This window comes from Strongylocentrotus purpuratus, unplaced genomic scaffold (genome assembly GCF_000002235.5).
Source record: "Strongylocentrotus purpuratus isolate Spur 01 unplaced genomic scaffold, Spur_5.0 spur5_scaffold_18, whole genome shotgun sequence".
Taxonomy (NCBI): domain Eukaryota; kingdom Metazoa; phylum Echinodermata; class Echinoidea; order Camarodonta; family Strongylocentrotidae; genus Strongylocentrotus; species Strongylocentrotus purpuratus.
In genome coordinates, this window is record NW_022145603.1 from 15460560 (window position 1) to 15479527 (window position 18968).

Sequence of the window (18968 nt, forward strand, 5' to 3'; positions counted from 1 at the left end):
GATGAGTACCGCCTCCGTACGGATTTGGGAGCACGCAGACACACCGTAGCACTTTTAGTGCACGAGGAACTTTCGCTGCGTTCGGGCTGCGTTCGGGCCACCGATTCACCCCCAGTGCGTGTGACGTGCGTGCCCGGTACTGCCAACGAGCGCACAACGCACTGACTCCGTGTGTCTTTTAAAGGCGCACGTGATAAGTGCGTGGTCCGTGCTTACTCGCCACTTCCCCAGTTCAGCTGTCCAATGAGCACTCAGAACTCACGTGGACCGTACCGAGTAAGCACTTACAACGCACGTTTTGCGCACCGATTTATGCAGTATATAGTCTCTGCGATGGAATGGGCGGCATCTTGAGGCAGCAACAGCTGGGACTTCTGGAGAACATCGGAATGTCGTCCTATATATACACCGAGTTCATCACACGTGCACGCACTTACAACAAGTAAGTACGGCCTCCCCAAAAACCGTACGGACTAAAAACACGCACGGTGGGATGTGACCAACGCTTATTTCATTATGTTGTAGCCGAGACTCTATTCTACAAATGTGCGTGGTTATTTTTTTATCGGGGTCTATACAAATCCAGCGCGTTCGCGCTATTCCTTATTCCCGTTCAACTTCAACGATTCAAGCTTTGCAGATCAAGAAATTCAAGTGAAGTCCCCATCTTACCAAACTAGTTCTCACTACGATCTGGAGAATGTTGCCAAAAGGGCTCAAACTGTGTGCGAACGGAGTGAACGTATAGTAGAAACTGTTTACGATCTAAGAACTTCATGGACGGGCTCGGACTAGCTTGGACGGGAAGGGTGCTCTAGAACTTTGAGCCTGTTTGAGCCTGCAGTTACACGGATTGACAACGTACTTAAAACGAGATGGACGTACTTCGAATGGAATTGCCGTACTTTGAACCTATTCGGAACGTGATACAACGTGACGTGGTCGAGCATCAATTAGGAAGAACACGCTGGGTTTTTATAGCCCTCGAGCCAGGACGGGAATGCACACGCACGATAAGAGCGCGTTCGAACGCACTAAAACGAGATGAGAACGAGTTGAACTGTCTCTGAACGGGGTAGTTGGGTTATAAACTAGTCAGAACAAGTTGTGAACTAGTAATTAAGAATGGTTTAGACGTATTGGGAACGAGGTATATAGTTAAAAACGTGTTTAAACTGACTACAGACGGGCTTGGACTACTTATAAATGGCAAATTTACCCGATCTGAACTTGATATGAACTGACTGTGGACGGGGTACAGACGAGTTGGACGTATTGTGGACAGTTTATGAACGAACTATGATCGTATTGTAGACATTAGTCCAATCCGAGCACGTCCATGAAGTCCTTAAACAGATCGTAACAGTTGCTACTACGTTCAAGGCTGTTCGCACACAGTTTTAGCCCGTTTGGCAACATTTTCGAGAACGTAGTGAGAACTAGTTTGGTGTGATGGGGGCTTTACATCACCTTGACCTAGCATCGGCCGAGGTTGACCGTCGTTTTTATATAATAAGAAAAGACCAAAATCTTATCAGCATACGTCCTAAAAATAACAAGACCGAAAACGCGAAATAAAACTTGTATTCCTTGAGTTTCCAACATTAACATAACTATTCATATTTTAAAGGACTCGGTCAGACAAGAAATACATATCATTTGGTAATAAAAAAGCTTCATAGCTACCCCTTTTCAAGTAAATAAACATGTTAAAAGCATAATTATAGAAATTACATAGGTTTACAATGATGTATACAAATATCCTTTACTTACAATTCGGCATTGAGAAGAGGGATTCAGTCTCAGCCATGGGTTGGCAGAACGCCCTGTTTCTTTTCTTGGAAACACCCCCCAACAAAAAACAACAACAACAACAACAAACAAACAAACTGTAACAGATCTCTCGCTGCAGAATCAAATATCAAAGTGAGCTTTCTGTGCATTTTGACTAGCACACCCAAATGAAAATATGTCATACGAAGAGTCTGCTGTACACCTGGCAGAACCTAGCTCTTGTTTATACTTGACTACCCACCTATTAAAGTGAAGCTCTATTGAGGTGCAGGCCTATCTAATTTGAATAAGATCCTCACAGTGCTGAAGGTGTTTAAAAATATGTTCTTTCCCTACAAACTAGGACAGCTGGGTTTTTTCAGAATTGGGGACAACCAACAAAGTAACTAGGACATGTTTACAAAACCTCCCTTAAGCAGGGCTCCCACTTAGCCGAGTTATATTTAGCGAGTTATGGCGAGCTGTGAGTAGTTGCCGCAAAGGGGCACTCGCGATAACTCGCGAAAAGCTCTTCTTGAAACTCGGGATAAGTCGCGACAACTCGGTATGGCTCGGCGTTACTTTTTAAAAATGTTCAAAATGTTTACTGACTCGTTTTTACTCGAGATGAACTCGCTTAAATTCGTAATATACTCGCATTACTCGTAACAAGCTATTACTGCACTCTTCATAGCCTATAATCTAGGCGGAGTGCCCAGCTTTTTTCTTTGCTGCTAGACTAACCTTAAGCAGAACGTCTGATACGGCGAGACTACGAACCGTGAGAAGCGGCTCACCGCCTATAATCACTGGTCTAGCTTTAGTCGTGTTTTTTTTTTTATTATCGACCATGAATCCGTGGCAGTTTTTCGTACGAAAAAACCTCATGAATACGAAATGAACTCAACCAATCAGAAACACGTATGGAGAAGAGTCTATGCATATATGCATATTATAAATCACGTGACATTACGTCATTTTCTTCATCCAAGATGGCGGGTAGTTCATGCGACGACGATCTTCTGCGAGAAAGTTTATCATATGCGGCCAACAAACTAGGCATTCCTAATGGAAAATTCAGAGAACTGCAGGAATCCGCTATTTGAAGCGTTATTGAAGCCGGCAGGGATATTTTTGTTGCATTACCTACTGGTTTTGGAAAGAGTGCAATATACCAATCAATCCCCTTGTGCTGTGATTTTCTACGTAACATAGGTGTACCTTATTTGGTAGGGCTGTTGAATGATTCATAGATCCGCCATTTTGAATATATATGAATATTGATTAGCTAGACCAGTGATTATAGGCGGTGAGCCGCTTCGCGACTCACGGTTCGTAGTCTCGCCGTATCAGACGTTCTGCTTAAGGTTAGTCTAGCAGCAAAGAAAAAAGCTCGGCACTCCGCCTAGATTATAGGCTACACTCTTCATAACTCGTATCAACTCGCCACCTTTAAGTATACACGAGTGGTATTCGAGTTTCCAAGAGTGCAGTACGAGCACAACGATCGTGCTGTGAGTCATGCCTAGTCATGTCGAGTTGCCCACGAGATTTACGCGAGTTTAGATCGAGTACGGGGACTTACGGAGAGTTTCGTATGAGCATGAGCAGAGTGTAGGGCGAGCATGACAAGCGCACCATGATATGTCAGCTTGCCTACCATTGTGCAGAAGTTCAAGGCATGTTCTTCCTCCAGCAGATCTAGAAAATATTTTTTTGGCATCCATTTTTATTTTTGGAGAGCGCCAAAATCAGATGCGGCCCTCCCCGGGGGGCGGGGGGGGGGGGGCAGAACCCGAAATGTGCCTCTTTTTCACAGGAAAATTGCCCCTTAAACTTTATAAAAAGAGCCTCTTTTTACATAGTAAAAGGGGCAAGTACCCCTTCCCCTTTTCACCTCTTATAATTTCATTTCGATTCAATTCAATTCAAGGTTTATTAAAACTATGAGACGCAGCCCCATTGCTGAAATGATCATGTGTCCAATTAAAAGACTTATTACATATTTCAAACATAAAATACAGTTAAAATTAATTTGTCAATATTGAAATATGTATAGTTAATATAGTAAGATCGCTTGGGCAGCACTAATTAGAACACGGAGAGGAGAAACATGAAGAATAGAAGTAAGATAGGAAGATGTAAAGTACATGAACATTAATAATACGAATTGCATATATTTACTTTTAAAGAGTCATTAAGACAATATACGAATATAAAATAGAAATGAAAATATTTTTGTCATAACATTGTTGACGTTTAATATTGCAAGTATTTATATTTTTGCTTAGAAAAATGATATAAAAAAAACTACAATTATGGCATTCCTTTGACAAGTGCCCCTTTTCATTCACATATCTCAAGTTAGACCACGTTCTCAAATCCAATATACTTTGCATATTGCCCCCTCCTTGGCATGAGTACCCCTTATATTTGACAAGTGCCCCTTTTCCTTCGACAAGTTCCCATTTTCCTTTGCAATAAGTGTCCATTTTCAATTATCATAATTGCCCCTTTTCAGGAACGAAAATTGCCTCTTTTCACTTTTGATAAGTGCCCCCTTTACCTCTGATAAATCGCCCTGTTTTAGATTTTAGAGGTGCCTCTTTTACTTTGACAAGTGCCCGTTTTCGTTTCTAATAAGTGCCCCTCTTCCCAATGATAAGTACCCCTATTAAAATAGAGCCCTTTCTCCTTCTCATAAATGCCCCTTTTCATCTCTGGTAAATGACCCTTTTCAGGTACGAGAAGTTACTCCTTTCCCCTTCAGATACGTTTTGTTTGTTTTATTTCCTAAAATCATCATAAAAACAATAATACAATATAACACAACCAACGAATTATGTAACTATAATATATATAGGAAAGATCTAAGACTGTTAAAAAGTCTATATTGGAATCAGTTTGCATGCATCAGGGTAGAAGGAGAGTGCAGTAAATATATTAACATCAGACGGGGAGTCAGACAGGGTTGTGTTATGTCGCCGGACCTGTTCAATATGTATAGTGAAATCATTCTAAGAGAATTGGAGGGTGAAAATGGGATACAAGTGGGTGGCCATTCAATCACAAATATTAGATATGCTGATGACACTGTTTTATTTTCTGAATCAGAGAAAGATCTTCAGAGACTCCTGAATGTAGTTGTAAATGAAAGTGAGAGAACGGGACTAGATATCAACTATACCAAAACAAAGTGCCTTGTGGTCTCCAAGAAGAGCAGTCCAAAATGTAACTTGAAACTTAAAGAACAGATTATTAAACAAGTCTTCTCATTTAACTACCTCGGCAGCATGATCACCGAGAATGCCAGATGTGAGACAGAGATCAGGAGAAGGATAGCTCTCGCTAAATCTGCATTTTCAAAGTTAGGCAAAATTCTGACAAATCGAACAATGAGTATGAGGACCAGAATAAGAGTATTAAATTGTTACATCTACCCAGTACTTATGTATGGTAGTGAAACATGGACTTTAGCCTCTGATACTAAAAAGCGTTTGGAAAGTTGCGAAATGTGGTTTTTGAAGAAGAATGATGAAAATCCCCTGGACTGACAAAGTTTGTAATGAGGAAGTTCTTACACGAGCTGGAGTGCAAAGGAAAGTGATACGTGAGATGTTGATTAGGCAGTTGAAGTTCATGGGTCACATTACACGTAAAGAAGGCCTAGAGAATCTTGCCTTGACAGGGAAAATTGTGGGAAGAAGGAGTTGGGGAAGAAGGAAGATACTTCGAATGGACAATCTGCAGAAAGTGTTGCAAGAGAGAGGAGTGAAAGAACTGGGAGTGGTACTAATACAGAAGGCTAGGAGCCGAGAGTTGTGGAACAGCATGATCGCCAAAGTCAAACGATATGGCACTTAGAGAGAGAGAGATATATATATAATAGAATGATAAAACAGTTAGATAGTCCCTTAACCTAATGCCTCTGTTCTTTCATGGAGCACTGAAAAGTGCCCCCTTCACTTCCGATAAAATGCCCCTATTAAAATCTGGTCGGTACCCCTTTTCTTTCAACTAATGCAAATCTTCTTTTATTGTAAGTGCCTCTTTTTCATTTCCTTAAGTGCCCCTTTTGATATCTGGTCATTGTCCCTTTTCAGGTGCGATACATGCCCTTTTTCACCTCTGATAATTCCCTTTGAACAATAATACGTGCCCCTTTTCCTTTCTAATAAGGGCCTTATCCCCTTTTCCCCTCTTCTAAATGCCCCTTCACAATCAGATCGGATCCCCTTTTCGGTCGACAAATGCACATTTCCTATTTTCATGAGTGCCTATTCTTCATCCCTGGTGAGTGCCTCTTTTTAAAGGTGTAAAACGTGCCCCATTTTCACCTCTGATAATTACTCTTTGTACCTTGACACGAGTTACTGTTTTGTGTGATATATGCCCCCTTTTCCTCTCATCATTAAACGCGCCCCTAATTTTAAGCGACTAACAGCACCTCCTAAAGCTTGCTCGCTCCGCTTCCTCGCATTTATAGATGATATAATTAAGTTACTTATCAAAGGTCTTTTCAGTCTTCCGTTATGAGAATTTGCATATAACCCAATCAGGATGTTTTTTTTTGCTCTTTATAAGATGTAATTTTTTAGTAATGCGACCTCACAAATCTTTAAAAAATGTCCTCTCTCCATTCGCTCGGTCGCAAGCAAATTTGAGGACCATCACACTCAACTGCAAAGTATGATGCTTAAACAATATCTTGTACTATGTACAAAGTGAAACAAATATTGAAATCATCCCTGATAGTGTAAATACTAAAGGGTATATACCAATGTCTAAAACATATTTTCGCTTTTAGATTTCTCTTTGAAGGTGCTCTTTTTTCTTGGTGCCCCCTCCCCCTCTAACTTTGGGAGTCGCTTGGCCGCCCGCGTCTTATTTCTTCATACCACGGCGAGCCCATATTCCAGTATGAACTCATTTTCATACATAGCAAGCTACGTAAAGCTTGCAAAGAGATCACAAACATAAGGCCCGAATTCACAAAGGAGGTTTGTCGACACACCTTGGTTTTCGTACGTCATATGACGCGTTTTTACGCGTTTTTTACAAACCTGGTTTGTAAAGAACAAAAGGAGGTTTGGCGAAACAAAAGGAGGTTTGTCGACAAACCTCCTTTATGAATTCGGGACTTTGGTTATTTATTGCTTTGCCTCACTATTTATAAAGGCAAACAAAAAAAATGAATAAACTGAGACATGAACCCTCATGTCAACTACAAAGTGTTATTAGTAACACGCTGTCCTTGCCGATTGAGCTAACGATGAGTTCATGACAGCTTGATTTGTATAATTACTATCACCCTATTGACCACCCTACCGGATTCCATGTGCGCATGCGCTGGTTTCCTTCGCGAGTGCGCATGCGCAGGTTTCCCTCGTGAGCTCGATCTGGGCTCGCCGTGGTACGAAAAAATAAGACGCTGGCCGCCCCTGGTCAAAATTATGCATTTCCCGCCCCTTGAAGGCATATGACTCGAAGAAAACTCTTATCACTCATTAGTAGTATAGATCGATACAAGTCGTACGCATATTGCTCCGATTGTCTCATTTTCGCTCGCTCGATCACTGCAGCACAAACATAGCTCGTTCGACGTCACTACCAAACTAGCCAATCAGCTTTCAATGACGTCATATTGAATGCGGCGGCAAATATATTTTGTGAAATTATCGAGAAATTGACTATTTCTAATTGCAAACTAGTTTTATTTTTGGATGTAAAAGCAGCCAATGTTATCTTGACATTCATTGAAGTAATCAGAATAGGGTAAGTTACTTCTCAGATGATTCAAGAGGTCCATTTTGTAGATAATTTTTTAATTTCTTAGAATGTTCCACTGTGTTGCAGGGTACCGGGTGTATGCCATTGGGTGTGATGTGTTCGCGCGCTATAAGTACAGGCCACCGCGCCGTCGGGTGTATTCTCGTACTGATGTAGGTGCAAAGCTAGAATGGCTACCACGCCCACTTCCCTCTCTATGCCTTTCTGAATATTCCTTTCCTTCTCAATACAATAACTTTCACCTGCCTAAGTTATTCAAACCATACCGCCTCGCCACTTCCATTAGGTAATCATTAAAAGGATCCGCATATACAACATTTTCCTGCTATACGTTGTACTGCAGGAAAATACAAATCTCCCTGGTATCAGTCCAAACGATAAATATGTGCCTTTAATAGGTCCATGCTTTAACGAAGCAGGCGACAATCGGCGTAGCAGACGACACTTGATAGTAATTTTTTATGTGATATTGCTTTGCTAAATATAAATTACTTTGTTAATAAATATCAACTAAAATTTCTTTTACATTTCTTTAAACCATCATTGATATTTAATAATTCATGAGTGAGTAAAAGAAACATACCAAACTATATAATTATATGAAATACTTGGTGGCAATTAGGGGAGTTTGACGTGATGACCGATTACACCCCTCTGTTAATAACCGAATACTCCATGGTGTGTCATGAATATTCATGTTTTTGCTTACCTCGGCTAAATGTTTGCTTTTACTAAATTGAAAAATTACGGTGGGGGGTTGGATGAAATGGACATAATGAAATAGGCAGAAGTGATCTATGATAATTCATGCTTTTTATGTTTCGTGTGCTCGACCTATAATCTTCAAATCGCTTGGCAAACTGAGTCCAAAGTTAGACTTGTTTCACATGTGTATTATAGGCAATGACGAGCTTGCAACCTATTTTGAAAAATTACGGTGGGTGAACTTTCAAAAGTCAATGAGACATGAGGGCTCCAATAAAAGAGCTAGTGATAACGTACGTCGGGGTGAATGTGCTTTTCGTTTAAACAAAAAAAATAATTTTTAACGATTTAAAAAAAAAACGTCCATAGGCTAACATGTTAGGCTGCTGACTCTGACCATGCTCTGACGATAGGGGGCGTTGTGAAATGAGACTAAACGGAGCAATATGCAAGTCATCGCAACTCATACCGAGCTCGCGTGACTCGTAATGCGCTCGGTTCACTCGTACATTCATCGTAGGAAACTCGATAATGCGTCGTTTGATAATTCATGCAAATACCATAGCTCGCCACAACTCGAGGCTCAAACTCGGCTCAATGGGAGCCCTGCTTTAGAATGTTTTTGAATATGTAGATATTAAAATCGTAAAAAGTTTGCCGTAACAACTCGTAATATATTTCGTAATAATCCGTAGTAAACCGTTACTAGCTCGTAACAACTCTTAAATCGATTGTAAAAGTGGCCAAATCGTAATGATCCGTGGAAGATCCGTGAATTTGTGCGATCTGGAAGGACTCGTAAGAAAAATCCGTGTATGTGAAGGGGGTATCATACACAGATTTTTCTTACGAGTCCTTACGGATCGCCAACTCGTAGTCAAACGCAAGCATCCGTAAATAACTCGTCACAACTCGCAACAACTTGTAGACAATCTTTAGGATCCGTGAAAGGAGAGGCAAATTTTTGGACATGTCAACAAATCTTCTTACGATTGTCCACGGATTGATTTTCCGTAAATAGCCCGTAAATAGCTCGTAAACCGCATGCAACAACACGAAACCATCCATTTGTTTACGGATTATTTACGGATTATTACGAGTGCATGCGTGTTGTTTACGGTTTCATTTAGGTTGTGTTACGATGGCCTTACGGATTATTACGGGTTATCACGAGCAATTTACGTGTAGTAACGAATACTTTACGAATATATACGTATACTTTACGTATTCTTACGAACTGTTTACGATTAAGGGAAAAGTATATAAGCTGCAAATTCGAATACTTAATTTGCAGTTGTTATTTTTCGGTTAAAATTCGTAAGGACTCGTAAACACTCGTAACTGACTTGCAACTATTGGTAACAACACACAAACAGGTCGTAACTAAAACGTTAGTTGCTCGTAGTTATCCGTGACAACTCGTAATAAATCGTGGACTTTTGCCGTAAATACATCATAATAATTCGTAGTAAACCGTAAATAGCTCGTTATAACTCGTTACAACTCTTAAATCGATTGTAAAAGTTGCCAAATCGTAAGTATCTGTGAAAGATCTGGGAAATTGTGCGATCTGTAAGGACTCGTAAGAAAAATCCGCGTATGTAAAGGGGGTATTAGTAAACTTGCAGAGCTGATAGGTTCTGAGCAGATTATTATAAAGTTCACAGTTCACCACTAGTGTATTTTCCTTATCTTACAGCTTGCATAGAAAGCAACATACTGTGCGACCGTTACTTCAGTGATCTTGCAACGGACATAGGAGCAGAATGGCAACAGCTTGGATATCAACTACAATTACGCAAAGCAGATATTGACCACATCACAGAGGACAACCCAACAGCAGTGGATCGCATAGTTGCTATGCTACAGCTGTGGAAGAACCGATCGTCATGTAAGAATAAGAGGAAGATGGTGGAGGAGCTTTGCAAGGCATTGACTAACTGTAATAGAAAAGATCTTGCAGAGAAAATCAAAGAAGCCGCAGGTATCAATTAAACTTCACATCCATTGGACATTGTAATACCGATAATTTGTACCGCGAATCATGTGAATTACGGTTTATTTGTAGGATGATTGAGTAATAAACTTCTTCTTGACAGCTTACTGAAAGTATTTTTAAAAAAGGGTTAGGATAATTACAAACTCTGATTTCCGCTTTCATTCTACGACTCTCTTTAAGAAACTGTATATTCTTTCGGAAAATAATGTTAATAACCTACAATTTAATTTTTTTTTTAATGTATTTGTATAATATGAAAAGCCTAGCCAAAATATTCAACTAAATTTTCATATCAAACTTTAACTTCTTGATTATAAAACTAAAGGCAGATTTGACTATCGTGTTGATTATGGTTGTACCTCATCTTCTAAATCAATATTAACATGCAAATGATAATATACCACAACACATACAATAACATTCGTTAAACTTGTTTTAACGTAAGTTTGACGAGTATTTATTACTAAATGTCTTAGATATATACTTTAAAACGTTAAAATATGGCCATTATAAATTAAAAAGTTATAACCACTGATTATCAGTTAAAAAATATATAAAAAAGGGAAACATACATTTTTAGAGAAAGAACGAGTATTTCAAAGATTTTATAAATGAATGTTACTAAATATAATGGCTAATAATTGCTGGTAATCAAAGCATCATGCTTTTTGAAATTGGGACTAGATAACAATTTTTTTCAGGAACGATGTCACCAACAAAGCAAATTAAAATAATTTATGTTTAAAGGGGCTTAAAGGGACTTGGTAACATTGTTCAGATATGAGAAAGTGATGCTAAGGTATTGACTTTAATGCTAGATGTACAATTAAAGAAAGTCTGAAAGTTTGAGTGAAAACGGACCAATATTAATGTTACAATTGGAAAAAACTGATCTGATCGATTCCTTAATTCTCCCAACTATATTATAACAATTTAATTACATTTCAGTTGAATGTAAATCGTCACAAAGCAATGAATTGGCTTTATAGAGGGTCTTTACCGTTCCAGACATTGGAGTGTTGAAATAATTTTAATAGCTTCTTTTATGTCTTCTTTTCATCGGAAAATGGTTGGGAAAATTCAAAATTGGTTGGGAGAATTTACTGGTAATCACTGCTACAGGGTGTTGCACAGTGAAGCCTTCAAAGAAAACCATAGATATGTTTGTGGTTTGAGAATTTTTAAGGATTCTATGTATGTTAGAGGATAAGTACAGAAACGGGAATATAATAAATAACATTTCATGCAAAAATTACGCAATTTTGTCATCAACCTTCAACAATGTTACCGAGTCACTTTAAAATTTCAGCGATATTTTTTCCTAAAAAGAATTAATTCATCCAACATGACCAACACTCTTATTGCTAACACGGATTTGTACAAGTTAAAGTACCGCATGTGCTACCACTGGAACACAAATATAGAATCATAAACATGATTGTTTAGGAAGTCAACAAATGATCGATTAGGTGGAATAATTTCAGCCTTTACCAATGATGATAAAAATATCAAAACAATCATATTTTTTTTCTATTAACTCGTGAGGGAGCGTAGCGATTGATCGGCAACAAATTTAAGTTTGTAAGGATAAAACTTTACATTCTAGAACAAAGAAAGCTCGTTATACAGGAACATCGTTATATAGACCAAACACACACATTTTCACGTGGTTTTTATTTTTTCTTGCGGGGTTCAAAATCGACAGCGTTAATTAATATTCGAGGGAACGTAACGACAGAGCTAGATAATTTTGAATTGAAATCTTGAAGTTATTCGTTTTATAATACTAGAAAACCTATTATACATCGTTGTAATACATGATGTTTGGGGGTAGGCCCTGGAGAAGGGGAGGGGATAAAAACAGATTAATGCAAGCAGAAATGTAAGACTATTACACTGGTGGGGGAGGAAGACTAAAATTACCTCGCTTTAATCAATGCATAATTTATGTAGGTTCTAAATAAACCCTTATGTCAAAGGATATAGCATCCAAAACAAAATGTTCTTTAAAAAGAGTATTCACCCAACTTTTCTTATACCATGTTGCCGTATTTGATTTTTGTTTTTGTCATAAACCACGTCGACGTTCCGGATAAGGCTGATGTAAAAGGACTGCCAGAGAGGGTGGCAACCCTCGAGCGAGGAAAAAACAAGGAAAATGCAATAATTTATCAATAATTCATTGCGTTTTCCCCCAGTCCCCAACAGGAAATATTCCTCTGTAGGGCCATGCATTGTGGTTCAAGGCATGGCCACACACATGATTTTTTATCTGTTGGGGATTGGGGCAAAATGCAATGAATTGTTGTTTATTTATTGCATTTTCTTTGTTTATTTGTATTTGTGAGGGCAGCCCCGTACCCTAGCTATGTTTTCTATGTCTATAGGGACGCCTCTGTAAACCAGCATTGTTATGCTAAGAACGCTGAGTAGGACCATCCCTCCGTCTTCCTTTTTTTAAATTTTTGTTTATAAGTGTGTCTTTATGATTGTAAATATATATATGTTGATGTATTTTTTAATGACGGAAAATAACTACAATACAACAATACAATACAATACAATTAATTAAATTTCAAAATACTTCGATGTAACAGTAGGTGTGGACAATAAATTGATTTTATTAGCATAGAAAGGGAGAGGAGAGAGAGTGATAAAGAGTTGAGAGGTGGAGAGTCAACGCGAGAGAGAGAGAGAGAGAAAGAGAGAGAAAGAAAGGCGCAAGTGGAGCATTTTTCAGTACTTACATTTTGCTTCAAACGGTATTGCATGGCCAATCATTTAAAAAAAGGTATACATTTTTTAACATGACTTTTAAATAAATACGAGTCTTATAGAATGGGGGGGGGGGGGGGGGGGGAGGACAAAGTTCCGAATGACAAAGTGTTCCTTTTAACCTTAGATTATTATATTTGTGTAAAGCAGTGTCAGAGAGGGTGATTATTTTTGTTCTTCTAAAACTTAATCTGTTCTGCTCCTGGTACTGCTTCTCGAATATTGCTGGTCAATTAGAAAGTTAGCATTCGAAGGGAAACAGTAAAATATTCTCATCACTTGCAATTAATTGTATTAACTCTGCTTATATTGTTCACTTGGATTGTGCATAAGAGCATGACTGTGTGGATATTGAATTATTCGCAGATTACAACGGCAGGATAATTCGTTGATTAGTTGTTTTGTTTGTTTCGTTTTATTATATGCAAAATTGATAAAGAATAACAAAATTACCAAACATTCATATCTATTAAAGTTATATGGAGATTAATAATCCCGAATTACATATATGGGACTGGTAAAAATTATCTAGACATGCTAGGTACAGGTGGTAGGAGCTCGCTAACTTGGTGAGCTTTGTAATTCAATATGTTGCTTTAACTTTGTTAAAAGAACCTTCGATAACTCATTTATATCGATCGAAAACATAAAAATCCCCCCAAAATGAAAAAAACAGATCACGTCGTGTCTTTTAGATTTTGTTTGAGTAAAAAATCTGTACTTTCTTGAAAATCTGGATGAATTTTCAACCGAATGGCTTTTTTTTCTTGGAAGAAGTAGAATTCTGTCCAAAAACGGGTTTGCACGGTTGCCCCCGGGCTAGTATTTCATAATTTGAATAAGAAATAACGAGAGTACAGTAAGAATTAAAGAATATTTTGTGACGAAACAACAATTCTTAACTGATAGGTGGACGTTCCAACACCCCATATGGGCTTATGTCAAAAAGGAACGGTGCGGCGCGGTGTGGTGCGTTCAACGCACCCTTTCGAGAAAGCCTCTCTTTCTATATCTCTTTCTGTCTCACTTTCACGTTCCTCTTCCCTCGCAATCACTTTCACTGCCCAAATCTTCTCATTTCACGCTCTCTCTCTCTCTCTCTCCACATGCTAATTAAGAAAGTTTCAAAATTGAGATTCAGAAACTTTCAAGATTCAGCAACAGTGACAAATATACATGTGTTCAGCTTGAATTAGCCATAGAAGTTATTTATACCAAATGTACATCACAACCTTATTTGTTGGTGTGTGTGTGTTTTTTTCTCTCGTTACAAAACCCGGGATACTAAATAATAATCCCCCCAAAAGGAGGCGGCGGCCAAAAAGGAGGTGAGCGGGGATGAGAATTTTGGTATTTTGGGGCCTAATATGTTACTTTTTCATTTTTATCAACATGTTTTTATCCTTATCTGAGATTGCACTACATTTTTTACCCTGCTTTTTTACTTCTACTGATAAATCTTTAAAGAATTATACAGCCTATCATGAAAATCTGTATATTTCCCAGTTGTGTATGAACTGAACTCTGGGTTAACACTTTAGTCTATGTATATTGACGTGCTTTCGGCGTGATCCCTTACAGACAGGGCCTCCACTTAAAGGGACTGGGTAACATACATGTAGTTCAGATGATAGGAAATGGTAGATCTACAATTAAAGATAATCTGAAAGTTTTAGTGAAAACAGACCATTATTACTGATAAAAATTGGGGATACTGATCTGATCGATTCCTTAATTCTCCCAACCATTTTATTACATTTTAATTACATCTAAGTGAATTTAAATCTTTACAAAGCAATGAATTGGCTCTATATACCATTCGAGACATTTAGGTGTTGAAGATTTTTTAACGCCTGTCTCATGTCTTATTTTCATGGAAAAACGGTTGGGAAAAAATCAAAGTGGTTAGGGGAATTCACTGTTAGAGTATGTCGCATAGTGAAACCTTCAAAGAAAACCATAAATATTATTTGTGGTTTGAGAAATGTTTACATGTTGGAGGGCAAGTACAGTAGAAGGACCATAATAAGTAACATTTCATACACAAATTACGCAATTTTTCATCAACCTTCAACAATGTTATCTAGTAACTTTAAAGAGAAGTTGAGTTTTGGGGAGAGCTGGCAAATAATTTGTGAGTGTTATCATTGTTATAATGCAAATGTGGAAGAACATCAGACAAAAAAAATGTTTCCTGAAAATCATGGCTCTTCAAATGCCTTCATATTCTAAATATTACATATAACAACAAGCAATAACCCCCCCCCCCCCCCCGTTTGAAGAAAAATGATTCTCAAGAAAATTAAACATTAATGCTATTAACAATTATTGCGATTTATAAAGAAGACAATATTTTTTGTGGGGGGGGGGGGGTGAGGGCTATTGGACCCCTTAACATGTCAAGCGCGTCACTCGCTTTGTTAAGGAGCAAAAACTATACTCTTCACGCGTTTGGGGGGGGGGTCGCGCGTGTGTACAGAAATAAGTTGGTGGAGAGAGGGGTTGTGTGTCGGGACAGTTAACAAATATGACGCCTTTTCTTTTACCTTTTGATTCAACGAAAAATATTTATGAAAAAGCACAGAGCACAATGTGTATTTGTCATTTGAAACGTTGTCCCCGTTGTCCAAGATAGGTTTTAAAATATTCATGAAATGTTGCGTGTAATCCTCTTCGAATTACTGTTCGAAATCACCTGTCGGTATAACCCACCTGTCCTAACACACGACTTGATAATATAATGCGATTTTACTAAAATATACTTTAAAGCTCCACTGTCCTACTTGCTCCCTCTATATAGAAAACTTCCCCAATCGGTGCCTGTTGGTCCCCCGTGATCCTCTTTTTCTTATGTTAGTTGAGAGCTGAGTTGATGAGATAGCCACCTGTCAGTGACCTGGCTGGGTGGTCTAATCCCTTCTAGCTCAGTAGTGTTGACGGTCTTTAAGAGAATGGAAAACATCTTTAATTTTTTACAATTCGATTTTGCCATCTTCGCTAGAGGGAAATCCGTTATCCTTGATAATTTGGGTGTAGGTGAGCGCCGAACTCTTGGCGCGTCGAGTACGCGCAGGATCGTTGAAATCTACGTGGTACAAACCGAAGCGTTCACTGACTCCCGAAGCCCATTCAAAGTTGTCGAGCAAAGTCCAAGCGAAATACCCCTGCAAGTTAACACCATCAATTTTGGATGCTGAGGAAAAAATGTTTAGACTGTATGGTAAAATAGTACTCACGATATACTTAGAAGTCAAATTGTAAAATGAAATTATAGCATTGCAAAGACACCAGAGCTACCGAATGGCGAATTGAAAAAATGCATTGAAGAGTTTGACAGATTTTGTTATATTATCTCAATCTGAGAATTGACACTGCGGATGCGTTTATATTAAAAAAATATTGACTGCTTACTTTTCAGGTCTATAAAACTATAACTACTCGGCGATCGATCTCCAGACTGCACTATGCTCCTCACAGGGCACAGAACAGTTACGAGATCACCTCGGGCAATAGTTGGCAGTCAATATTTGTTTACTACCACTACTACAACAATTGTTATTATTAATGTTCTTATTATTATCATTCATTATTATCATTTATTATTCTCATTGTCTTTATTATCATCACATCATACAAATAAAATTCGCGTTTACCTTTGAGAGCTTCATTGATACACGATCGGTAGTACTTGGTTTTCAATTCATCATCCAGGTTCAGGGGCCCGTCTGGCTCAGATACACCGTTCTCTGTGACGTAGATGGGTACGTCACCATAGTTAGTCTTGATCCAATTCAGAAGACGACGGAAACCCCATGGAACAACCTGAATATACAAGGCGGAAATGTAAAGGTTATTACTAAACTATAATGCTCCGAGTAGAAAACTTTTTAAAACTGGAATACTATTATTGCCAATAATGTGTTGATCCCCGCTCTCCTAAACAATCATCATCGTTTCATTAAAGTCAGAATTTATCTCCCACGAGGGGTTACCAATTTTCGCGTCATGATGATACTCCCTTCTTCCACTTCTTCTTGTCTCAAGAATCCTCCTCATTTAGACCAACATTACTGCTTTCTTTCTTCATCATATCTTTCCATGAAATGTTGGCCTTCCTTTCCATCTAAGTAATGTTATCCACTTCCAGATACCACGCTCATTTCACAGTTTCATCTTCCCTTTCTAATCCACTTCTCGTTACCATTTCCTCCATAGTTCCGCCCAGACCCAACAATTCCATGAGATCACCTGTGTTCTTTCAGTAGTTACATTCATTTTTTGAATAAATATGTCAATAAATAAAAGACATACTTTTAGCCATTCAGAAGAAGCTAGTGGCCAGATTGGATCGGAGCTGAACTCCGCCTGGAAATCATCGTATACGGTGGGTACGGGGTTGAATTCAGGTTTCTTGTAGGCAACAAATCTGCACGGTGACAAGAAGATGCAACATTTTCAGCCGGATTTTTCAGAACAAGAAAACTGTTAAAGCAGTAAGTGCTCAAGCTGGACGGGTTCCTTCAGGCTTTTCCCTAGTATATTAGTCACAACACATCATTAACCTGACTCAATGCTGTCTTTACTAAATATACAAACAGAACAGTCTAAATGAGCGCCCCCTTTTTTTGTATAACCCTTTTAGTTAACGGTTAAGGGAATTATTGTTTGAAGTGCACAAAACGAATGACTCTCTCAAAATTAGTACTTTTGAGGGCGGCTCGCCCCCCCCCCCCACCCCCCGGAACGCAATCAGCCCATCAAAAGTGTTGTGCTTTATAGTTTATAGTAGGATAATTTCACAGTAATTTAGGTTCCCCTATCCCCCTCCCACCATTCACGCTCAATGTGAATATTAAAGGGTCACAAGTTGAGTATTGGTTGAGACTTTCTCTCTCTCTCTTTCTCTCTCGCGCTCTCTCTCTCTCTCTCTCTCTCTCTCTCTCTCTCTCTCTCTCTCTCTATATATATATATATATATATCTCTCTCTTTCTCTCAACCTCCCTCTCTCTTTCACAGGACAGTTAACTTATCAAAGGTATGTCTCATTTGCAGGCCAAACAAAATGAGAATGTTAAATTCCAATGACATTTGGAAGATTATACTCATTGAGAACTTCCCTCAATACAGAAGGGCTTGAAAATGTCTTTTTTGTGGGAAAATTATTATTATTATTATTAATAGGCATTTAGCTACGCTATTCGTAGTACACTATATCACAGCGCTTACAATAATATGCAATATAACAATATAACCACAAATCTTAACATAACATTGAACAAACAAGCGAATCAAGTAGGGAATAAGTAGGTTTTAACGTTCATTAGTATTGTCGAATCGCATTTAGCGATCGCGGTATTGTAATTGATTAGTCTCAGTCCCTCTTACCGAATAGTTGTACGTTTTGTACAGCGCAAAGATTGAATCAGCTTAATTTTGGCCATTACAAGAAATGGGTTATTTATGTGGACATAATTATGCTCATGTAGGCCTACCCTTTACAGCTTATTGTATGTGTGTTATTACCAAAGAAAAAAGAAGTCAGTCAGTCACTCAATAGTGTCTGACAGTGATGTCTAGAAAGTAAACTGGTTTACTGACATAATTTGAATACTAGGACACTGCTAACGTTTATATTTCAAAGATAGGACATACGTGACATATTCATAATGCATGCAAAGTTAATTTCCTGTAAAAGGGATAGGCTACACTACCTTTAAAAGGCAACACAGCCCGTGTAATAAGTTCATGTGTACGGAAGCAGACACAATAAGAAAAATATAATTTCGATTATTAAATTGAAGTAATGAATGTTTTAAATATTAGATCATAAAGTCTTTGCGAATCTGTAATTGACAGTTTCGTCAATGGACTGTGACCCCCCCCCCCCCAAAAAAAAAAAAATATATATATATACGTATATATATA